At 39.4% G+C, this 25,523-nt stretch overlaps 1 long non-coding RNA gene across 1 annotated transcript in view; it reads left to right on the top strand.

Annotated features, from left to right (window-relative positions):
- Positions 1-13,706, top strand: part of LOC137640539 (uncharacterized) — a 46,797-nt gene extending 33,091 nt beyond the window's left edge. The window contains exon 3 of the long non-coding RNA XR_011044395.1: positions 11,360-13,706. This is a non-coding gene — a long non-coding RNA (uncharacterized lncRNA). The remainder of the gene's footprint in view (positions 1-11,359) is intronic.
- The last annotated feature ends 11,817 nt before the right edge of the window (positions 13,707-25,523 follow it).

Raw genomic sequence — 25,523 nt, 5'->3', positions numbered from 1 at the left:
TTTGCCTACACACATTGAATAGTCTGGCCTATTCTATACATAGTATCCTATGTCCTCATATACCTGATAGCACTGAGATTACCAAACAATTCATCTTCGCTCAAGGAGTTAACCATTGCACTGTAATTGTTCAGTGGCTACTTTCCTCTTGGTAAGGGAAGAAGAGGCTTTAGCTATGGTAAGCAGCTCTTCTAGGAGAAGGAAACTCGAAAATCAAACCATTGCGCTCTAGTTTTGGGCAGTGCCAAAGCTTCTCTACCATGGTCTTCCACTCTCTTGGTTTAGAGTTCTCTTGCTTGAGGGTACACTCAGGCACATGATTCTGTCTCATTTCTCTTCCTTTTGTTTTTTAAATCTTTTATAGTCTATATATGAAAGATTTATTTTAATGTTATTACTATTCTTAAAATATTTTACTTTAATTTCTGATTACTTTTCTTGTTTATTTTTTTCCTTATTTCCTTTCTCACTGGGCTATTTTCCCTGTCGGATCCCTTTGGCTTATAGCATGCTACTTCTCCAACCAGGGTTGTAGCTTAGCACGTAATAATCATGATTTGTTTTTGCTGATAGATATGAAGTAGATTTTATCTTGGTACAGTACTTTGTATTTTAGGATAGCAACCTAAATATCTCTATAAAAATCTCCTTATATTCATGTTTCTTCTGTCTTTGAAAGGTTTGGCCATTCTTATGTTTTTTTTTTTTCTTCTAATATATTAATGCCTTACAATCTACTTTAGTCTCATAGAATGACTAGTATTGTGGTATGCAAGGTTTTAATAGCAGAAGGATCTAAAGTATGTAAAGATTTTTAGGCTCTGTGTGAGGCTTTTAAATGTGTAGAGCACAGTGTACATTCAGAATCCTTAATGAATGAAATGTCTTTAGTATAGAATGACAATGGGGTGTTGGGTTAGGTTTGTCAAGGGGATGGAAAGAACCAGAATTACCCAAATTAAAGGAGAATTAACTTGACTTCTGAACTTTAAACGAAGGGAACAAAACATAAATGCGCAGACCTCTGTAAATTCGGCAACCACAATTAATAATAACTACAAAACACGAATGCACGGACTTCTATAAATGCAGCACCCACTGCTATTGGTAAAACATGAGAGAAAATGGCGTGCGTACACCAAGATGTATCCAATAGTATACAAAAAGGCCCAGGAACCAGCCACACCAAATCTATTCTGACTTTTCGAAAAGAAACTGGCCAACGAGGAATAAGCAGTAGTTTTCACGTTATGACACTACCAACAAACAACGAGTAGCAACTCTAACATCATCGTTGCAACAAAAAATTTGTTGGTTGAATTTTTATGACTTTATATTTCCAATAGGGAACTCACCGTGATTCAGGCTCCTCAGTCAGACCCACTTCAGATTGGCATCTCTGCAACTCTTCAATTTTTGAAGTGCTTATTCATATCTTGGTCATACTTATTCCCATTTGTTTTCTTATTTATTGTCTGGTAATTCTATCATGTGGATTTATTTCTAAATATGTATAATGAAAATTATGGGTTGTATAATATGAAACTGATTTATTCAGCATCATCATCATCTCTTCCTACGCCTATTAACGCAAAGGGCCTTGGTTAGATTTCGTCAGTCGTCTCTATCTTGAACTTTTAATTCAATACTTCTCCATTCGTCATCATCTACTTCATGCTTCATAGTCGTCAGCCTTGTAGGCCTGGGTCTTCCAACTCTTCTAATGCCTTGTGGAGCTTAGGCAAACATTTGGTGAACTAATCTCTTGGGGGAGTGTGAAGAGCATGCCCAAACTATCTCCATGTACCCCTCATCATGATCTCATCCACATATGGCACTCGAGTAATCTCTTATACTGTAGTTTCATTTCTAATCCTGTCCTACTATTTAACGCCTAGTATCCTTCTGAAGGCTTTATTCTCAAATCTTCTGAATCTACTAGAGATTGTTTCATTGTTATTACCAAGGTGTAATTATTGTAGTCTACATTTTATTTAAACCTTTAGGACTTGAGTCTAGGTTATGGTTATCATATCCAAGGTACAAAGAAGCGTAATGTACTTCATAGTACAGCACCGTATGTATTGCCTTTTGATTGGAGAACCTAATGCTTATCTCCAGAATGTCAAATTTTCAATGTTATTATTTTTTCTGGACATTGCAATGGCTCAAATTTTAGGTTTCAAATTCAATACTGTAAAGATGAGATGGCAAATAAGTTAAATTTTAAATAATTGAATAATCTGTATGCATTAAAAAGTTCAGAATTATGCTAATAGACATAATTTTTGGGCTCAAGCCATGTCGTCCTGATGGAAGTTCCTCTAAGGTAGCTTCCTAGGGTATATTACAACTACGGCGATATTCCCAGAGAATTTACCTTAAGGTACCCAGAATTCTAACTCCTGGAGCGAATATCCCTAATAAAAGAGCCAGGGATATCGTATAAATCAGAGGACGTATTCTTGACACGCCACATGGCAATCTGTACCCCGAACAGAGTTAACACTTCGTAGGGGTCAAATGGCAAGAAAACGACAACGAGAAAGAAAAGGGGGAGAGCCGTTCGTAAGGCCCTCTCTTCTCCCGTTTCGTAAGCGTGCCCTGCGCCGATTCTGGCGCCATCTGCATTCCTTTTTTGCGTAGCTTTACAACTCGGTGTTTTTTCCTGTGTTTCTACCAAAATCTTGGAAATACTCTTTAATTATGCTTTCTCCAACTTCTTCTGCTTCGGATAAGTTGAGTACTATTTCTTTTATGTATAAATGTAGGCTCTTGATTAAAATTAAAGTAATTAAAAGAGTTATCTTTGATACAAGAGCTGTTGCCTGCTGGAGGCGTCCTGGACGCTGTCGCTCGCTAGATTAGGATTTATTTGGTTAGCAGAGCGACGTTCCCAGCCCCTTTCGCTTTAATAATTAGCTGCTTAGCTTATTTAGGAATTCTGTTATGATGCTATAGTATAGCGCCTGGCGAAAGTTTTGCCTAGGCTGACCGACACTAGTCTTCGTAGCCTAGTTGTTGGCCCTTGTACTTCCTGCATGATAATTAGTCTTCCAAGTGTGATTTTATACTGTTTAAAGCGTTAGGCAACGTTATACATATAAGCTTTTTTCGAGTATTTTCCAAGATAGTATTGGAGTGAGTTTCGGTGATTTAGGTAATCGATTCTCTTAGTGCCTAGGCTAGGTTGTCTTAGGCTATTAAAATATTGTCTGTTTCCCCGTTTGCTCCCTTCTCTTCGGGGAAGGGGCAAACCCTTTCCCTCTGCTTAAGCCTTAGGCTTAACTCTAGTGGTTTGTTTGAATTAATTTTCAAATATAACTATGCTGGAGTAGTACTGTACCTTCCTGCTCCAACTGGTTTGGTTCAGAGAAGGACAGTACAGCAGTGTATTAGTCTGAGTCCGTGTTGGTCTAGCGTGGGGCAGAGTCTCCCTTGCTGCCTGACACGGGCATAGGAGGTTTATCCTCCTTGGATCACCTTGGAGGGTTTCTGTAGTTATGATCCCTTCGCTCGGTGACCCCTCAGACTTGTCCTCTGCTGTTCCGGGTTCGGGATATGTTCCCTTTCCGGATTAGCAATTCCTTCCTTGCCTTGGTTTTAGGGAGGCAGCCAGTAGTGCCGGCCTCCCTCCCTGGATTTTCCCTAGCTGAGATGGGCTTTCTTAGTTGGGGATGATCCTTAACCAAGGCAAGGTTGGACAGGACCCTCTGTCCTTCCCTTCTGTTTTTTCCGTTTTCCTTTGTGTCAGCCGTCTCACATCCGTACCTAGCCTAGGTTAGGATGGGGAGCTGACGTGGTCCCCTGTCGGCCGGCAGTGTGTGCCGACCGGCAGAGGCCCTATCCCTTGAGTGCTGCCCGGTCCTTCCTTGGTCCCTCAACCGCTGCCGTCTGTAGATTCAGTAAGCAGTGGTTAGGAAGTCTGACTTAGTGTCTCCCCTTCCTCTCGGCACTCTTTCGGGTGTCGGGCGCGGAGGTACACAGCCTCTTAGCCCGGCACCCATTCTGTTGTCTTCTTATGTGTTGTCCTTGCCGTCTGCCGGCCTAGTGGCCGGCCGTCGGTAGGGGGGTGTTCGCTAGTTCTCTTGCTGTCGGTCGGCGGTGGTTATATGCCTTTGCTGGCCGGTCTCCTTGCTCACTTGCCGGCCGCTATGAGTGGCGGCCGGCAGCCGGGCGCTACCTGGTGTGGATGCCAGCCGGGCGCTACCTGGTGTGGATGCCAGCCGGCAGGGTTTACTCACCGCTGCCGGCCGGCCTGCTACATCGCTCGGTTGGCCGGCCACTAAGAGTGATGGCCGGCAGCTGGGTGCCAACCGGGTAGCTACGGACCGGCAACCACTACCGACCGGTTCAGGCATAGGAACTGGAGTTCTCCCCCGTCTGGGTGATCCTAAGTTGCATACTTGAGACCTACCTTTGGAAAAGTGGGGGGGGGGGGGGGGGTACTGACCGGCAAGAGCCGGCCGGCACACCACCCTCATGTACTGTATCAGTTCTTCCCTGTATGGTGTATTCTACCAGGGGAGACCATGATATAGTAGGTTACAACACTGTCTTGTCTAACTTACTTGTGTTGCCTTGTGCAGTCACTTGGTGTTGCCTTACAGGGATGAAAAGAGAATTCTTTTCATCTTTAGCCAGAATGGTAAAATCTTACCTTAGGTGTGAGCTACACCTAATTTCCCTCGGGAAATATGATCTTTGGTTATTCTAGCAAAGACTAACCATTTGATTTTAATGGCTGGTGGGCTTCCACAGGTGATTGTGTGGGATTCACAAGTATGTGTCTTTCCCTTATTCTTTGTGGTCTTGCACGACCCGTTGCTGTTGGCCTTACAGATAAGAAAGTGAGTTCTCTCTTGTCTACTATCCGGTATTTTAAAATCATTCCTTAGGTGGGAGCTACACCTATTTCCTTTGGAAATTTTCCATTGGTTAATCTGGCATAGATTAACCATACGATTTTATTATCTGGAAGGCTACAACAATTGGTTGTGCGGGAAATACAAGGATGTGTCTTTCCTTTCCGATTTGTTATGCTACTGTGCATATCCAGTGATACGTAGTTCACTTGATACTCATGGAAATTTCTTCTCTTTACAGGAGGACCATCCGTAGTGCGGATGTATTTTCTGCAACGTCCGCAGTAGGACTTCTGCGGACATGGTTTTGAAGGAGGCGTGTGGCATGCGCTGTCTCCACGGATGTTCTCCGGTATTGGGTCCCTCAGGTATGTTTCGTATGCACTAACCTAATTATTGAGGCTTTTTCTTTTCGCTTCGCTCAAAATCCGTTTTTGTCTCCCCTAGAACGGTGGATTCAAGGGATATAGCTACGGAGAATCTTCGTACCTGGGTGAGGGGCTTTCAGAAGATCACCTCTGGACCTTATCTTCCAAGTGAGAAGATGAGGGCTTCCTTTTCCCTAGGGCATCAACTGTTACAGTGATTCCCCAGCCTCAAGAGGAGGTCCCCCTAATTCAGATCCCGGTGGATACTGAAGTCGCGGTCGCCTTGCTTAGCATCCAGTTGGACGACAGGATGTCAGACGTGTCCGAACGTCTGGAGGAAGAGCTCCTGGCAGAAGGCCAGGATGAAGTTCGAGCTCCGGACAAGGTAGCGGAAGAGGCCGAGAGATGTCGGCTGCTCCGGTTCAGGTCCTTGAACCTGCTCCCTCACTATCGTCTGCTCTCGCAGTAGAGCAGGCCCTCCCTCCATTGTTGGCTTGATCCAACAAAGGCAGAGGGAGAAGAATGGGAAGGCAGCTGCATTGTAACTGCAGGGGCATATCCGGACTGCTATGTCCGGTTGAGGGAGGTACCAGCTTCAAAGGAAGAGACAGAGCCGGAGGAGGTCGTAGTGATAGACCATGCTAGGCTCATGCTTTGCTTTCATCTTCGATGAAAGAGAGGGGCTTCATGAACTCAAAGGTAGCTGTATTTGAGTAAGAGGCTCCCTTCCTTTGTGTCCTCTCCTGCCACAGCCTTCCCCCTTTTCGCTGAAAGGGTTTGCGGTGGTTTTGAAAACAGTCGAGGCTGGCAAGCCTTTCCCCTCCCTGGTGGAGTGTAAACCCTTGTTGCTGGCCTTTAGAAAGGAAGATTTAGTAAGCAAAACAAGGACTGGAAGGACGTCCATCTTACCTTCTCAGTCCAGATGTGGGAGGCGGATTTTGCCGGATGCCGGTTCGGCGAGATCCTCTCTAAGCTGTCTGGCTTTCTTTTGCGGAGAGAACTCGAGACAAAAGAAAGACTGGCTGCCTCTTTGTCTCTTCAGTCCACTTTTGAGACGATGACAAGTGACCCCAAGGTCCATGAAATGTTCATGGTTGTGATCAAGACTCATCTGGCCACTGTGACGAAGGATCTTTAGAGCTCCGTCAGGGCGAAGAGAGCCTGTAGGGAGTTCGTGTTCGCCCGGGCTACGATGAGGCACGAGCCAAGGAAACTAATCTCCTCCAACAGTTGGGACAAAGACCTTTTCCCTAGTGAATCGGTCAAAGAGGTTGATAGGGCCGCCACGGAGGATAGAAATCTTCTCCAGGAGTGGGGCCTGTCTATCAAGAGAAATTCTTCCCCGGATGGGGTCCCCAACCTTTGAGGAAGACTAAAAGGATTAGGATACTTTCTCGGCCAGCTAAGTCAAGTAGACAACAGCAGCAACGGCATTTGCTGATGCCCTCAGTGCCCCAGATGGTGGCAAAAACCCCGACCACACTTCAGTGGGTTCCCCAATTTGTGTCGACACAGTCTCTGGCATTCAACCCATCGTTTGAGGGTCAGTCAACTTCCTGTCGAGCAAGCCTAGAGGAGCAGCCAGAAGTTCGTCTAGGCGCCCCTCAAGGAGAAGGGGTTTCATGGGTGGTCGCGGTCAGAGAGGCAAGACCTCAGGACAACAGTCCGAGCGAGATGATATTGGTAGGAGGGAGTCTCCAACGCTTTCGGAATCGGTGGACCTTCGATCCCTGGGTCCACAGCCTACTCAAGAAGGGACTGGGCTGGAGCTGGTACAGCACTCCATCCCCATACCCTCGGGGTTTTTCCGACACTCCACCCCCGTTCTGGAGGAGTTCATTCAAGAACTGTTAGAGGAAAAGTGATCCGAAGGGTAAAGTCCATCTAATTCCAAGGGAGACTGTTTTGTGTTCCCAAGAAGGACTTGGAAAACTCGGAGTCATTCTGGACTTGTCGCCACTTAACAAGTTCATAGCGAACTACAGGTTCAAGATGCTAACAATGCAAAACATAAGGACCTTACTGCCCAAGAGGGCATTTACCGCCTCCATAGTTTTGTCAGACGCCTATTGGCACGTTCCAATCTATTGTCGATTCTCCTCCTACCTAAGGTTCAGGCTACAACGAAGACTATACGCCTTCAGAGCCATGCCTCTCGGGCTAAAAATAGCCCCAAGGATTTTCACGATGCTTGCGAACGTAGTTCTCAGTCAATTACTCTTAAAGGGAATTCAGGTAGTAGCCTACCTGGATTTTTGGCTGGTGTGGGCAGCATCCAGGACAGAATGCTTGCAAGCTTCCCTGTATGTGATCCATTTCCTAGATTATCTAGGCTTCAAGATCAACAGAAAAAGTCTCAACTTTCTCCATCTCTAAGTTCCGGTGGGTGTGAATCCACTGGGACCTAATGTCACACCGTTTTCTCCGTCATGCGGAGAAAAGAAAGGAGATAGCTGGTTCTGTCAAGAGACTTCTAGATTCCGTATGGATATCAGATGCGAACTGGAGAGTGTACTGGGGTCTCTCCAGTTTACTTCGGTGACAGACCCGGTGCTAAGAGCACAGCTAAAGGATGCAACCGGAGATTGGAGTAGTTATGCATCAGATGCGCGAAGAGATCTGAGAAGACCAGTTCCGCTTCGTCGAAATACTCTTCTCAGGCCTTGGTCCCAAGCCAGACTTCTTAGGAAGTCGGTTCTTCTTCATCCACCTCCCCCGTCGGTGACGAGTCACTCAGACGCCTTGAAGGAGGGATGGGGAGTTCACTCTCATCAGAAAAAGGCCCAAGGGTCTTGGTCCAGTCTATTCAAGACCTCTCACAGTCATTTTCTAGAGGCTATGACAGTCCTTCTTTCCTTAAAGAAAGTCTCCCCGCGTCGCTCGATCCACATTAGGTTGGTGCTGGACAGCGGGGGAGTTGTGAGACGCTTGAATCGACAAGGATCAAGGTCACCACCTCTCAACCAGGTGATGTTGGCCATCTTCCGATTTGGGGGAAGAAGAAGTGGTACCTGTCAGCAGTTCACCTTCAAGGAGTCCGCAATGTGACAGCGGACGCTCTATCCAGGTTCACACCGATAGAGTCGGAATGGTCCTTAGACGCAGGATCATTCTCTTTCATTCTGAGTCAAGTCCCAGAACTGCAGCTAGACCTCTTTGCGACGAAAGACAACAAGAAGTTGCCCCTGTATGTGTCCCCGTACGAGGACCCCTTGGCGGAAGCAGTGGACGCGATGTCCCTCGACTGGAACAGATGGTTCAGGATTTATCTGTTCCCTCCTCACAACCTTCTGTTGAGGGTCCTCAACAAACTGAGATCATTTAAGGGAGTAGCGGCAGTAGTGGCCCACAAGTGGCCGAACAGTGTGTGGTTCCCTCTGGCATTGGAGCTACGGTTGGAGTTTCTACCACTACCAGATCCAGTTCTGACCCAGTGAGTCCAGAAGTCAATTGTCTGCGCTTCATTACAGAAAACCCGGACCCAGCAGCTCATGATTTTCTTTCCTTAACAGGTGAGAAAGTGTTTCGGGATTTCGAAAGCCAGCATAGACTTCCTAGAGGATTATAAGTGCAAACCTTTTAAAAGGCAATATGAGTCATCTTGAAGAGAATGGGTAGCCTTTGTCAGGCGAAGAATCCGCAGGAGATCACGACGGACTTCTGCTTATCTTTCTTCATCCATCTCCATGGTTATGGATCGGTAGCTAACACGATTTTAACATGTAGGTCTGCTTTGACAAGACCCATTCTATATGCCTTCCAGGTCGACCTCGCTAACGAGATCTTTTATAAAAGTTCCGAAAGCCTGCGCTAGGCTCAGACCTTTAGCACCTCCAAAGCCCAATTCATGGTCTTTAGAAAAGTTCTTCATTTTGCTTCGCTGTTGAACAATAAGGAGTGTGCGTTAAAGGATTTGACCCATAAGTTATCCTCCTTTTTGCTCTCGCGTCCGGGGCCAGGGTTAGTGAGATCATACCCCTCTCGAGAGAGGAAGGTCGTGTTCAGTTCCTGGATGGGTGAACTGAACCTGTTTCCGGATCCTACGTTTCTCACCAAGAACGAGTTACCCACCATCAGGTGGGGTCCCTGAAGAATCTGCCCTCTGAAAGAAGATGCATCTCTATGTCCAGTAGAATGCCTAAAGGTCTATCTTCGTAGAACTTCAGACTTCAAGGGTGGCCAACTGGTCAGGGGAGAAACGTCAGGCTCAAATTTTATCACTGAAACAACTCAGGGCGAAAATCACATATCTTATTCGCAGAGCGGATCCTGACTGTTCACCCACAGGTCACGATCCGAGGAAAGTTGCTTCATCCTTAAACTTCTTTAGTTGTAGGGATTTTGAACATCTTCGTTCGTACACTGGCTGGAAGTCTTCCAGAGTGTTCTTTCGTCACTATGCGAAGCAAGTGCAGCAACTAAGAGGTTCTGTGGTAGCAGTGGGTTGCGTCGTTAACCCTGCTATTTAACTCTGCGAGAACAGTAGCTTAATTGGGACAATTAATTCCAGGGTGAGTATGTAGTCACATGCTGTACAGTACTACAAACTATGTGAGGGTACTGGGTGACCCACGTTGACTGTTCCACTTTCAAAGGTGAACCTAGCATAAGTGCAAACATGCGTGCCGAGCGTTTCTAACGCTAATGTGACTGATTAGTAATACAGACTTTTGACTTTGATACTTTGGTATCTTAAAAGTGGCTCCAAGGTTTTTCTTTCAGACAAACAAGTTTCTGTTTACTATCATACTTATGCTTAAAGTTTTGGTTATCCTCCTCTTATATATAGATATATATATATATATATATATATATGAGTGTGGTTAACCTGTTTGTTTATTGTCTGTCAATAAACTGGTTCTTGAGAACCTTGCGTCTCCTTCACCTGTGAGCATTCATTCTATGTATATTTACCCGGGGATAATTCTAATAGAATGTTCCCTTATGCAAGCTAATATTGCATTGGTTTATGCTTTTCCTTAGCTGGAGGACTCCATCCCATAAAGGGATGGTGGCGGATTTACGAGTTTCCTCCTAAGCGGATATAAACCTTTGTCCAATACGTGTTTTGAGCGGAGGACTGGTCGATATTTCATATTGACACAGTGACTCTTTTCGAACTTCGCTTTACCTAGTATGGGGTGAGACCACTATACTCGCTTGCCTGGGGTTCATACTTAGATATATGTACTCTTCGAGACTTTCCCAGAGTCTAGTAAGACTCTTCCCTGTTGGGGGCAGGAAGCTCTATCATGGTTTATGATTAGTTGAAAAGATGTATGACGGTAACATCTTAGGTCTCTAGGTCGCGTCGACTGGGGGAAATACTTCTGAGGAGTACGGCACATTTTGAGAATCCACAGATACAGTAATGCTCTGGTATACTTCCACCAGGACGACATGGCTTGAGCCCAAAAAACGGATTTTGAGCGAAGCGAAAAATCTATTTTTGGGTAAGATGGCCATGTCGTCCTGATGGACCCCGCCCTTCCCTTTCTATGAAAGGGCCGTAGGACCCCTCCCTACATACAGTATCTGTAGCACCTCGTGTTTCGCTACAAGGAATGCAGATGGCGCCAGAATCGGCGCAGGGCACGCTTACGAAACGGGAGAAGAGAGGGCCTTACGAACGGCTCTCCCCCTTTTCTTTCTCGTTTTCGTTTTCTTGCCATTTGACCCCTACGAAGTGTTAACTCTGTTCGGGGTACAGATTGCCATGTGGCGTGTCAAGAATACGTCCTCTGATTTATACGATATCCCTGGCTCTTTTATTAGGGATATTCGCTCCAGGAGTTAGAATTCTGGGTACCTTAAGGTAAATTCTCTGGGAATATCGCCGTAGTTGTAATATACCCTAGGAAGCTACCTTAGAGGAACTTCCATCAGGACGACATGGCCATCTTACCCAAAAATAGATTTTTCGCTTCGCTCAAAATCCGTTTATTAAGATATTATTAAAAATATACAAGTTCAGTAATGTATATTGCTTGTAAATGTATGAAAATAGTCCACTGTTGAATGGAATTTGAAATGTAAATAAAATGCTTATTTTAAAATTTCTCCATATCTGTATTACTTTAGAACTTTTTTAAAAGCACAACTAGAATATTTCATTTTCTTTTTCAGATTATCAGCATCCATAGGAGAGTGTGGGTTCCCCTGCAGTATGGGACTGGAAAAGAAGCCATCAAAGGAAGTTGAGAAGACTTATCGACACCACGGAAGATTTGTCTCTCATCTAACATAAACCTTTGTTATTAAGTAACTGTGTGTGTGAGTAATGCATGATGGTCAATAGTATTCTTACTTACTTGAAAGTTGTCCATATTCTGATCAATGACTGAGGGGTTATATTGCCTGACGGTGGCCAATGTGGTAACGTCCCTGACCGTTGAACGCCAGACTGCGGTTCGAATGCTGCTCAAACTCGTTAGTTCCTTTGATTGCTTCAACCTCACCATTCTTGTGAGCTAAGGATGGGGTATTGGGGGAGCCTGTAGGTCTATCTGCTAAGTCATCAGCAGCCATTGCCTGGCCCTCTTTGGTCCTAGCTTGTGTGGAGAGAGGTTTGGGTGCTGATCATATGTATATATGGTCAGTCTGTAGGGCATTGTCCTGCTTGATAGGGCAGTGTCACTGTCCTTTGCCTCTGCCATTTATGAGCTGCCTTCAAATCTTTAAACAGGGATTGCTCTTCATATTGAAGATAGGAATTCATGTATTCATTATTGATTTGTTTTTCCTTTCCCAGGATCCAAGTCTGTCAACCTAAAGTGTTTTGTTACCATCTCTCACTACTTTTATGTGTTTAAGGTTTAGTTGAAGGGCCCTTATAAGGTTTAAAAAAAGGCTTCCCCAGGTTCATTTAACTTTTTGATTTTTATATTTCGTGAACCATGTACAGATACTCGTCGACTTACAAACGTGGATTACGACTAGTATGTCTGGCAACATGTTACGACATTCGTGAAAACGAGAAATTTAGAGCTTTAAATTTCCAAATAGAGCATAATGTTAAAAAGTGCAAGTCAAAACACTTGAAATTTAGCTTTTGAAATTGGCATTAAGTAATGTACAGTGTTAAAAATTGACCAAAAACATGAATCAAGACATAAAATTTTGAGTTATAACTTGGCAAATACAGTGCAGTGTTAAAAAGCCCAAGACAAATTGGGAAATTTTGCATTAAAAGCAACCAAACAATACTTTATAGCACCGTATTAAAAATTGTGATATTTAGTAATACTGTGTAAGTTAGGAAATTATATAAAAAATACTCTGTTGATTATAGGTGAACATTATCTCAATACCGTCATCACCTTGGGATCAGCTGGACGGAAAAACCAAAATAAAAACAATCGGTAATTGCTGTTGTTAAAATACACCTTAAATTGATACAGAAGGTTTTCAACTTACGAACATCTGGCAATACAAACGCAAATCCAACGGAAATCATAAATCTCGGATATTGTATCAAAAGTTCTTAATGAAATAAAGTATTAAAACAATATTGTATAATTTAATGCAGTAAGTAAGATGACATTTGCATTATCAAACGGGACTATTTGTTGAGGTTTGGAGCTGAAAGTCGCAGGCATTTGAGTTGACGAAAATTTAACAAAATTAGACTTTTAAAGGGATTTTGACGAAGGAAAAAAATGGTGCTAGGGGAGCATTTCACTGGGTGACACAGGTCGAGCTCAGAAAAGGGATTTTGACGAAGGAAAAATATTTCTGGGCGAGGGACCTGTGTCGCCCAGTGAAATGCTCCTTATAGCACCATTTCTAAGGCATAAATACTGCTAAATATACCAGAGAAAAAGGTTGCATGGAATGCTAGGAATAAACCCAGCTTGCTCACTCTATTAGAGTGTTGGTATAGTAACTGGGGCGTGTTAGAACCACTACCAGAGGTCCTCTATTAACCCTTTTACCCCCAAAGGACGTACTGGTACATTTCAAAAAATTCATCCCTTTACCCCCATGGACGTACCGGTACGTCCTTGCAAAAAACTGCTATTTACATTTTTTTTTGCATATTTTTGATAATTTTTTGAGAAACCAGGCATTTTCCAGAGAATGACACCAACCTGACCTCTCTATGATGAAAATTAAGGCTGTTAGAGCAATTTAAAAAAAAATATACTGCTAAATGTCCTTGAAAAAAATAACCCCTGGGTGTTAAGGGTTGGAAAGTTCCAAATAACCTGGGGGTGAAAGGCTTAAGTTTATAATTCGAGGACCTTCTGTAATAGAAAAGTATAAAAATGATTAAATGAAGTTCAGTTAACATTGAAATCCAGGATTATTTTAGACGTCTTTCAGTACATATACGTTAGGTTGTCGACTAAAACTAGAGATCAGCTGACAAAATCAAATGATGTGTTTCAACCGCAGCCTATGATCGAACGTAGATTTAAGCCAAATATAAGTTTATTTTGAGTGTAGCATTTAATAGATACTTTGCAAGGAAACAAAGATTTCTGTTCCTTCTGCTATATATACTATATGTATTGTAAGGCACCTCAGAGAGAGAGAGAGAGTCTCTCTCTCTCTCTCTCTCTCTCTCTCTCTCTCTCTCTCTCTCTCTCTCTCTGAGGTGCCCTATGTTTCAAATGATAACTAATAACAGTTGTTATAAACGAACTGTATGAAAACTATGGTATGCTATAACATATCGCTGCTAATGTAATGTTCATTATGAAGATATTTTGAATACATTAAGAAACTATATAAACAATACTCTGTTATTCGTATGTGCGCATTTCTTTAGAATGCGATAATGTTGTCTGCTAAAACTAGAAATCAGCTGATGAAATTGCAACGCTGTATTTTAAACCTTAGTGTATAATAACTGCAAACAATCTGTATTATTATTCTTATCATCATTACTAGCTAAGCTACAATCCAAGTTGGAAACGCAGGAAGCTATAAGCTTGAAATTCCATCGATTCAAGAACAGTACCTGATTAGGAGGATCATTCCACAACATGGTCACAGCTGGAATAAAACTGACAACGCTGTGTATATGAAGCCTCATGATGGAGAAGGCATGACAATTAGAATTAACTTCATATCTAGTATTACGAAGATGATGGTACTGTCAGGAAGATCTTAATGCAAAGGATGGTCAGAATTATGAAAAATCTTATGCAACTTGCATAACGAAGTAACTGAACTACGGTGCTAGAGATTAATATATAGATAAGAAAAAAAGAATTTGATAGACTGTAAGTTCCCGTCCAACAAGTTAAGATGAGATTTAGCAGCTGAAGACCAGACAGGACAACAATACTTGAAACAAGGTAAAATGAAAGAATTAAAACACTTCTTCAGAATAGATTGATCGAAAGACTTCCCCAGTAAGCTAGTTTTTTGTGCAACTGAAGAAGAGACAGACCTAGTGTGTTTCTCAGATGTAAATTTGCTATTAAGAATCACCTAGGATTTTAAGTCTAACAGAGTTAAAAAAATCATTAACAAAGCTGAGATCCAGATGTTGAGGAGCCACTGTCCTCGACCTACTTACAATCATACTTTGAGTTTTGTTATGATTCAACTTTATGTCCCATAATTTGCACCATGAACTAATTTTGGCTGTAACTTTATCAAGGGATTCAATAACCCCATATCTACATTCTTGAGATGGAATTGATAAAAAAAAAGTAGCATCATCTGCATATGCAATGAGCTTGTTTTCTAGGCCAAACATGTCATGTGTACTGTATATAGTAGGAAAAGTAATGTACCAAGGACATTAGCCAGAGAAACACCAGATATCATGTTCCTATATTTGCTATGGAGTCCATCAACAACAACTCTGCGATCTATTACTTAAAGACTTAATAATGATGCTAAGAAAAGACCCACCCACTCCCAACTGTTTGAGTTTGATAACAAGGGCCTCATGATTAACATGGTCAAAGGCAGCATTAAAATCAAGGACAATCATATGAACGTCCTGGCCACAATCAAGACATTTCTGCGCAGCATTTTAGATTGTAAGAAGGGCTTCCCGTACTCCAAGACCTTTACGAAAGCCAAATGGAAAACTAGGGAACAGATGATTACCTTCAGCAAACCTTTTTATACGTTTTGCCAGAAGACTTTCAAGATCTTTAGATAATAGGGGAGTTATGGAACTTGGGTAGTAATCAGCTGGTCTTGAGCTACCACAAACAATTTACATAATGGCATAACATTACCAATTCTCCAAAAAGTGCTGAAAGAACTTTTTGCTAACTTGCAGAAAATGATAGATGAATTAGGAGCTAAGAAATCTGCAGTCTTTATAAAAAACAAAGGAAAATATCATTTAGGCTCACCTCCAAAGCATCAAGGAGGTCCATCAAAAGAGCTTTAATTTTACAAGACAGTAAAGTTAAACTGGTTAGTTTAGCCTCTGGAAAGTAGGAATGAGGAAGATCAAGTTTCAAATTACACTGCATACTGTCAAACACGTCAGTCAAAAGGGTTGACTTTTCCATTGGAGAGTGAGTGACAGCCATCTGGTTTAAGTAAAGGAGGAACTATTACGTCGACACCAAAGATTGCAGATTAAAGGGTACCCTACTGCTTATGTTCCTGGGATGTTCAGGAAAGTTATTCTTGTATGGCTAAATTGTATTCTGCTTTAGTTGAAGCATAAACTCTTAGGAAAAGCTCTAAAATTAGTATAGTTATTCCAAGTCAAATCTGATCTGTTACCTTTCCAAAGATGATAGGCCTCCGACTTCTCCAAATAAGCACGCCTACAATCATCGTTGAACTAAATAAATGTAGTAAAAACTACTGGCTATAATCTTAGAAACATTGCTTTTATAAATAAGTACCTGGGTGAACATTCTGTAAAGAAACTGGTGAAACTTATTGCCAGGATTGACTACTGTAACTCCGTTTCCTACAATTTACCAAAAGTGCAACATAAAGAATTACAAAACATGATAAATAGAGGAGCAAGATGGATTATAAGTGTCCCACCCCAAGAAAGAATCACTCCTACACTAATTGATTTACACTGGTTGCTTATTAAAGAGAGAATCGAGTTCAAAATGTGTACATTATCCCATCAAGTTATCAGAACCCTACGTCCTAAATATCTAAGAGAATTGCTATATATTGTGCAGCCAACAATTCGTGTTAACACGAGAATAGTTACAGATGGTTTCAAAATATTGGAACCTAGATATGTGTTTATAGTAGGCTGTAGAGCCTTTGAATATGCAGCCCCACATCTATACTGTAAGCTCCCACTAGACATCCAAAAGACTGAAGATGTTAAGGCTTTCAAGAGGAAACTGAAGACTTTCTTGTTCTATAAGTGCTTCAAAAGTATGGATTTGACAATAAACGAGCAAAAGGCAGATTGAAATGTTGAATGCCTTGGAATGCACATGATAAAATGACTGCGAAGGTCCTGTAGAGAGTAGGGTTCCCCTGCTGTATAGGACCAGAAAACAACCCGTAAAGTTAAATAACCAGGGTTTGTCCTTCACTTGAAAAGGGATACACCCATCAATTATGTTGACCAGATTCTCATTCAAAGAACAACAGGCTCAACTCTCTTATGCAACTGTGACCAATTCAAGTTAGAACAAATAAATCAAAGGGCCATTCCAGTCTGCTTGAGATTTTATATAATTCTTACATGAATATGATACATCAGGGACAGGCTGCTCAGTCTTTACTACTAGTGAAATTAAGGCATGATCAGATGTCCCAACTGGAGAACCAACCGGACTTGGTATAATGTCAAGGGATTCACGGTACACTAGGTCCAAGTAGTTATCAGACATATGAATAGCTTTACTTATAGTTTTCTAACAGCCTGATTCAGAGGCAAAGTCCAAAACTCTAAAGCCATGGTGATCAGTAGAAGAAACATGATTTAACCACTCCCTATGGTGAGCATTGAAATTACCAACAAAAGCAACATAGGCCTTTTTATCATCTTGTATCTTAGCCATAATGGTAAGAAGACAATTGAAGGTAATTTATCCATATTGTGATTCCGGTAGATCGAACACAAGTTAAAGTTGTTATGCCTGCCATAAACTTTTATGACTTGAATATCAGGACAACCACATTTGTACCAGGACTTATGGGAAGCAGGGTACTCAGTTCTAATATACAATGCCATTTCCCATGACCTAGGCATAGTATCCTGTTTCAAAATTATTGGGTTCTTAAAACCAGTTATAAGGACCTCAGATGAATGCCTCGTTTGAAAAATGTTATGAGGATAAAAGAATATTATACTGTCTGGATGCAACTGTAAGGTTTTGAATATTGCCATGCAAACCACGAGTATTGTAATATAATAGATGACACTGGGAAAGTCTTGGATGTATTGGTCCCAGATTTCGTTCAATGTCTCCAGACGAGATAAGAATTAAAAGCAGAAAAAAAGATTCATCATACTTAAAAACTAACATAATAATACTGATAACAAAAACAATGTGTAAAGTGATTTATACAATTCAAAGAGTAGAAATAAAAAGTAATAAAATTGGTCAACATGGCGGAGCCGACACACCATGCAAGGCTAATTACCCTCCATGATAGGCACTTCAGCTGAAAGGAGGACACTAGGGATGGTTTTGAAATTAATACTTGTGAGGAAGATGAAGAAACAGATGAGGCAAAGACAACCTCTTCATAAACCACCAGGTATCCATGCATAACACACCATTTAAAAAAAAACAAGAGGAAGAGGAAACATAGAATAATGTGCCTGAGCATACCCTTAAAGAAGAAAACTCTACCCCAAGACAGTGGAAGCCATGGTAAAGAGTTTCTTCTACCCTTTCCAAGAGGAAAGTATCCACTGAACAATTACAATGGAGTAGTTAACCCCTTGAGTGAAGAAGAATAGTTTGGTAACCTCAGTGTTGTCAGATGTATGAGGACAGGAGAATGTGGGAAGAATAGGCCAGACTATTCGATGAGGGATCCAATGTCGTACTGTCTGTCCAGTCAAAGGACCCAATAACTCTTGAGCGGTAATATCTATGATATGCTAGAACATATTGGTACTGATGTAATATTCATTATGAAGATGTTTTCAATAAGTTTAGAAGTTATATACATGTTACTCTGTGTTATTCGTATTTGCGCATATTCTCGATACAGTAGTACAGTATAGCTTGAGATCAGCTGATCACAACCAATAGTAATAAAAGTCAGTAATTGTGTATTGCTAAAATGCTACCAAAATTGAAACAAAACAAGACGAAAAGGCTTTGATAAAGAACAAATAACTTTTTAAAAATCAGGTTTTTTTAGAATGTGATAATGCTCTTGGATAAAACTAGAGATCAGCTGTCAAAATCGAGTGAATTGTTTTAAGCCCAGCCTCTGATCAAACAAAGATTTATGCAAAATATAAGTTTATTTTGTGTGCAGTATTTAATAGAAAATTTTTAAGGAAACAGAGTTCTGTTTCTTCTGCCATACATATGTATTGTATGGCACCTGAGAGAGAGAGAGAGAGAGAGAGAGAGATAGATACTTTTTGTTAGTTATGTACCCATGTTCTCAATTCTGTACAGTATCGTCAGCTTGAGATCAGCTGATCATAACCATAATGGATTTATGAAGTATAAATTTATTTTGTGCCACGTAATTTACCCCTTTTTTTTTTTTCAAGGAAATAGATTTTTGTTGATAAACTATGACAATAAGATAATTACAGTACTGTATCATGACACAGTATAGTATAACATACTCATAGTAATTTAACATTGGTCGACTTATGAGGATATCGGGTTATCACCGATTTTGTCGAAACCAATCACGGTTGTATGTCGACAAGTATCTGTACACTTTTAACAGGTCTTTGTGTTCAAGGCTTGAAGGACCATTATAAGATTTTATAAAAGTCTCCCCAGGTCTATTTAGTTTTTTACTTGGTCGTCATATACACTTTCAATAGATTTTGTGTTCAAGTCTTAGTTGAAGGACCATTATAAGATTTAAAAAAAAAAGTCTTCTGCAGGACCAATTAGCTCTTTTTCTTTAACATATCCGGAGCTATAAACAGTACTTCTTATTCCAATTTAGTTACCTTAGAATGCTATTTTGTGTTGAGTATTCTCATTTAAACAAATAATTTTGACTTCAAAAGTGTGTTGGATTATTTTTCAATGAGGTTGCGGTCTATTTAGTATCTAGTTTCACACCAATTTCTTATTTTAATAGTAGTGAAATGCAGTTTTGATAGAATAAGAAGAGGCAGATTTGGCTGAAAGTACTTTATGTCTTAAAAGGAAATAATTTAATAGGAAAAAGTAAAAGAGGGAAGGAACTCTTTGATGCCAGTAAACTGAGATTGTACTGAGATTGTACTTACGATTATATGTATGGTAGAATATCTTGTGGAAGATTGGAATGATAGAATCAGTGTAATGTAGTGTAATGTGTGACAAGTTTTGCAAAATTTTTATATGGTTCTTGTTTCATAATTTTTTCCATTTGGTGACAATATTACTGGTGGTGCAATTATAATATTTTGGAGGTTTAGAGATGCCAGTGAGCTTAATTAATTATTTGAAAGGATTGAGTAAATTTTGATATAAAGAGTATGTTTGGAATAATGAATATTTCCCATTTATAAGTTAATTAGGAACATTATTATGAGTGCATTAAATTTAAGAGTTTGTAATCCCTTGTGGCCTAGGTCTCATGTAAACTAGATTTCTTTTGGCCACTCTAAAAGGCTCACTGGCATTCTCTGTATATTTGATGTCTAATGTATTTTATGTTTAGCGTTTTTATTATTAGCAGGCAGAGCACATTTTGCTTCTAAAAAAGTTGGTTTGGTTATGAAGCAAAGATTGAATTTTAAACTTGCATTTGAATGTTTTCAAGTTAATGAAAAGAATCCTTCAAGTCAGTAAGATAAATCTATGAAGGGAGTCAATATGTTTATGCAGGATATAGTAAGGATAAAGTAGATTAAACAGAATGCTTAGTCGAATATTTAGGCTGTTTATTATTCAGTCTAGAGTAGGGGAGTAGTTGTACTGAAGGTCCTCAACGTACTTGGTTACCAGAAGCTGTTTGCGAGTCAAATTGTTTGCAAGATGAATTGAGTTGAATTTTGGCCTAGGGTAGACCTAACCTGAATCCCATGCCTATAATTTCCGGCTGCAAAAGTCTACAAAATACAGTAGTCGGGTTTCATATGAAATAAATATCGATTTATTACAAATGTCATTTAGTTTTCTGTATTAAATGATACAATATTGTTTTTTTTTTTTTTTACAGTATTTCATTATCTAATCTTTATTAGCTTTAGTTAGATTTGTGTTTGAGGACCTTATGAATGATGTGGATAATCAAGTACACTGTACTGTAGACGGGAAGTCTGGAAGGGTCATTAATAACCAGCTTTAATTCAGGCTTGTTTGATTAAGGGTTTGAATGTTCTTCGGCCTTGCACAGACGTCATTTTTTACTTTCAAAATCTTTTTTAAAGATTTTTGACATGGTTCCCTTACCTACTTTTGGGAATAGGAAGATTATTTATCCTTTGTTAGGTACTACAAATGTGTTCTGCTTGTTAATAATCGTAGTAGAATTTTGTATAAATATAAGATGTTCTATAGTATCCCATTGCAGCATTGGCCAAATCCTTGAATTCTATTGAAAAATGAAATATTGGTGGATGTTTTCATCACTGTGAACATAATTTTTCTTCACGCCGACCAAGAGAGGAAGCTTTTCTTTGTGTAATTGGAAAAGGGAATGATAGGTGACAAAAGATACCCACTTCTTGCAATCAAATTTCCAAGTGGGACTGATATTAAGTAGAGCAGCCTCTTAGTCTTGATGAATTTGCATAATTGAGTCTAAAATCTAATGATGAGTGTAGATTTGTTTGATTTTTGCTAGATATCAAGCAGACTCAGGTTAGTTTAGTGACATGTTAGTTGTTTCAGCATAGCCTTCTGCTACTGGCTCTTATTTATGTAATATTTTGCCATCCATTTGAATGATGGATTAGTTTGGGTGATAATTTAATTTTGATTAAACTTTCAAGATGCTTTTGTAGAGATCAATAAGGTTCTGTCACCATGTTTATATATAATGAACATCTTGGTCTGTTTTGACAGAAAGTGGCATCATTAGCACAGTAGTTTTAGGGTGTGAATATATTTTTTAAAAGTACTAATCGGAATATCTCACATCAATTTGTTTGAATGGATATTGTGTAGCAGTGTAGTTAAGAAAAATAGGATTTTTTAGGAGTTTTATGATAAAATACTGAGGTTATAAAACTAGCTAGTTGTAGTTTATGTTGTGAATGTTGAAATATTTTAATGGTTTGATTATTATGGATATTACAGAGTTGAAGCCTGTACGGTAAAAAGTTTTGGTCATTGCTGCAGTGTGGGTTTCAAGAGATTTCTAGAGATATTGTATATATCAAAAGATATTGTGACTTATAATTTGATTATTGTTAAAGAGAACTTTCATGTTTACAGTCAGTTATTATGTTTTGAAATTGATAATGTAATTTCTTTTGATATAAGACTGGGCTTTTACATTTAGTTTAGATTGGGGATTATTTTTCATGGGCATATCTATGATGGGATAGAATGAGGACCAGTAATTATAAAAATTAGTAGACATAAAAGTAGCAGAACTATAAAAACCCGGAAAAATTTGGATCAAGAGAGTAGATGGATATTTAGATCTATTTATATCTAACAACATGAAGGTGAAACCGGGTGCAAACATTTTATTATGATAGTCTTACAAGTTAGGAAGGAAAACGTTGTTTGTTATTTTGGCATTCATAAATTAAATTTCATGTAAAGTATTTGATCAATGCTCATTTTGACTTGTGTTGATGAAGGTTTAGTTTACAATATGCAATTGTAATAGTAATGATTACTTAGGTAAGAATTATGAATATAACTGTACAATGTTGAATTTGTATTCCTAGTTCAGAGAATGCATTTCTGTAAATATTTCTGTTGGTCAGTTTTTATGGAGGTTTAAATAATAAGAGCGAGATGAACGTTTGTAAATGCTTTAGACAATTAGGGCGTAAGGTTCTGATTTATGGTAATTAAAGGTACAGTGGGTTATATGTTACATTTCTAAAACTTAATCATAGCACTATTTAATAATAAGTTAATTTTACATATTGGTGAAATGTCTTACCCATCAATCAAGTCAAATCCCAGTCTTATGTCAAAAGGAAGTCCTTTTTGTAACTGACATTGCCATTGTATCGAAACTAAGATGAAGTTCTCTTTCAGATGTAGTTGTAGAGAATTTGGAAAGAATAAAGGCGTATTGTGCCCGCACCTGAAGGGGCTGACTTTACAAATGCGCAGGTGCTACTTACGACATCCCTCCCTGCTTGCCAGAGGTCATGCAGTCGTCAAACGGTCCCAGAGCTACTCCTATTGCAGTTTTGGCTTGTGTCTTTTATCGAATGGGAAATGGATTATTCGACAACTGCTTTTATACTGGGAGCATTCTTTCACTTTGTCGTATTCCAGTTGGTTAGTATTTGCTGAAATGGGTTATCTCAATTAGCTGTGATAAGAACATAGAGAAAGTTATAGCTTGAGATTATGCTGTTGAGCTTTTTATCCTTTTTATAAAGTTTACTTAGATGGCTTGTAATTGTAAAAGGTGTTTTTTCAAATGTCACAGAAAGTAAGGTAATCTTGAACCCTGGAGGACTTGATAATTTTGAGTCACAATTGTTATTTGCCAAACTGTCAGAGTTTATAAGTTCCATTCCACTAACATAATGCAAAGTTGCTTTTTGAAATTATGACTGGTTGAATTAGTGGATTTATATTTTTTTAGACTTTCATTGAACAGAGACCATCCATGGCAATGCTGTTTTGTATTACTCTTTATGAAGTTAGACCAGTCATATTAATTCCATACTTGTATAATGATGGACTTAAGAAATACAGTGCGTGGAAGGTATTTAAAACATGAGAACAGTAGTTTGGTTACTTTGCCATAGAAGTGATGGCATCTTCCTTATGAGATATCTTCTGGGGGTGGTTGAGTTTTGCTGTATAACCCGATTCCTATAGTGATTGTATAAAATAGATCGTAAGTCCAGCTTTTATGAATATAGTCTTCAGAAAGCTAAAGAATTAGCCATAGGACTTCCACGTTATTTTCAGAATGAAAACACTTGGATAAACTTTAGATATTCTGCTATTAAGATGTTGATTTGCTAAAATATTACTGTTTAAAATATGACTTTATTTTTCGAGCAATAAGCCTGGTATATATATAAGTAAATGGATTAATTACAAAAGACTATTTTACTACTTTTTTGTGAGAATTGTCTGAATATAAACAGTGTGTGCTTAATTAAACTTGAGAATTTTGGAATGTAGCATTGTATTTATAAGAAAACATAATAGTTAACTTATTCAAATTTTGTACCATTGCATTTGGAGAAACAAAAAGCACAAAGAATGTGAATTCAAGAGTTGTTAATTCAAGGACATTTTTAATTTATGATTAGCATGTCACACGAAGGACACAGAAGAGTTCGGGCACATTTTTCATCATATTAAGGTTTTGAAAACTAACTGGAAAGGAGACCGGTATCACTCTGTACACATCCAATTTTCATCGCATGCGCTGATCCTCTGTGGGTGAATGAGTGAGGGAAAGTGAGCAAGCATCTTTGTTGCATCATTTCATCCCGAGGTGATGCAATTACCTTACATTTTATGAAACCTGTATATGTTTTGTAATGCCCTGTTAATCTGTATCAAATGGCTATGCTAATTTTGAGTAGGCTCATTGTTCTAAAGGAAGTGGTTGTTTATTCGTTCCTGGAAGTGGCTTAGAAATAGTGGTCCTGTGAAATACCACGAAAGCTCAATGTGACGTTGTCATTGTCATGTATTGGAGTATCTCTGTAGGTAGGGAAGGATTTGGTATATTGCTGACATATAGTGAGGGTTTTTCAAAAGCCAAGTTGTTTTTTTTCTTGAAAATTTTCACAATAATGTTCCTTGAAAGTTTGGTTTTATCCAGCATGGTTTGGTTGTAGAATTTTAATGTGCTTGTACATCTACATATAATATTGAGAGGATATGATCATCCCAATATTGTATTGCTTTTGGTAGTCAGTATTAAAGATTTTTTTCGTCCCAAGTTCCCTGAGATTGGCAAACCTGAAAGTTGGAGGCTTTGAGAGATGGAGTTATTCTATGGTTCTATCAAAGAATAAAACCTTTTTCACTTTGGAATCCTGTAAGCATGGCCATACTGTAAGCAAAGATTACAAAATGGCAGTTGTTCAGGTTGTTTCTTTTGTTCATATGCCATGAACCTTTTGAACACAAGAACCTGATCTGATAGTGAATGGAAATGGAAGTCTATTGAAAATAACTATCAGACATGACCTCAAGGTTTTTTGAAGCAGACGAGTTGAGTTGGAAAAGAAGTCAAGTTTTTTTATCTGAGGTAGATATGAGATTGATAAGGGTAAGATGAGGATTCTTTTTAATTGGTAACCAATAGTCAATTTCCATTCTTTCAGTTTATCGTGCAAGTTAGTCCTCAAAAGAGTGAGCTGGCATGACAGATGTCTATCATATTATGATTATAAAGTAGTTTATCAAGATAGGCCATTGTATTGCTATACATTACTCACAGGATGTGCACAAGAATTTTTTATTAAACAAATTTGAATATAATATGGGAAAGTAGAAGGAATAAGACGGCTAAGTCAGATGGAAAGCAATGACATACAAGACAGGGTTGGTTAGAGTTAGTGAGACGAAACGCTACGTTACCTGACTGCCGAATCAGTTGGAAAATAGATAGAGAGGATTTTGACTTGATGAGAAGAGATGAGGAATAGTTATAAAAAAAAACTTAGCGCAGAAGCAACAAGATGAAAATCTGTAAGAATGACCCAGAATGTCATGGAAAAACTTAGCCTAGATTAGGCAGGAATTCAGACAGAAATTACACAAGGTGGATGATAAACTCATTCTGAGATGTTGAGCAACAATCAGGATTCAAAATAACCCTAAAATTTAGTTAAAAGAGTTAAAGAAGATTTATATCGCATCCATTTTATAGTGGCCATTAGTATTAGGCAATTAAATGTGGGGATGCAATACGAAAATGAAGAGTACCAAAAAGTGCAAATTAGTTTTGATTTCCTTTTCATAAAACTATCAAAATTTTTCAGTATGATGGGAATGAAATGACATAATGGCTTTAACCAATTGGTAAAGGATTCCAAAGTACACTTATTGTTTTTCTCTTGAAATGGAGA

The sequence above is a fragment of the Palaemon carinicauda genome, chromosome 5 (assembly GCF_036898095.1).
Source record: "Palaemon carinicauda isolate YSFRI2023 chromosome 5, ASM3689809v2, whole genome shotgun sequence".
Classification (NCBI taxonomy): Eukaryota; Metazoa; Arthropoda; class Malacostraca; order Decapoda; family Palaemonidae; genus Palaemon; species Palaemon carinicauda.
The sequence above is the reverse complement of the archived record's forward strand: the minus strand, read 5'-3'. Positions and strand labels throughout refer to the sequence as shown.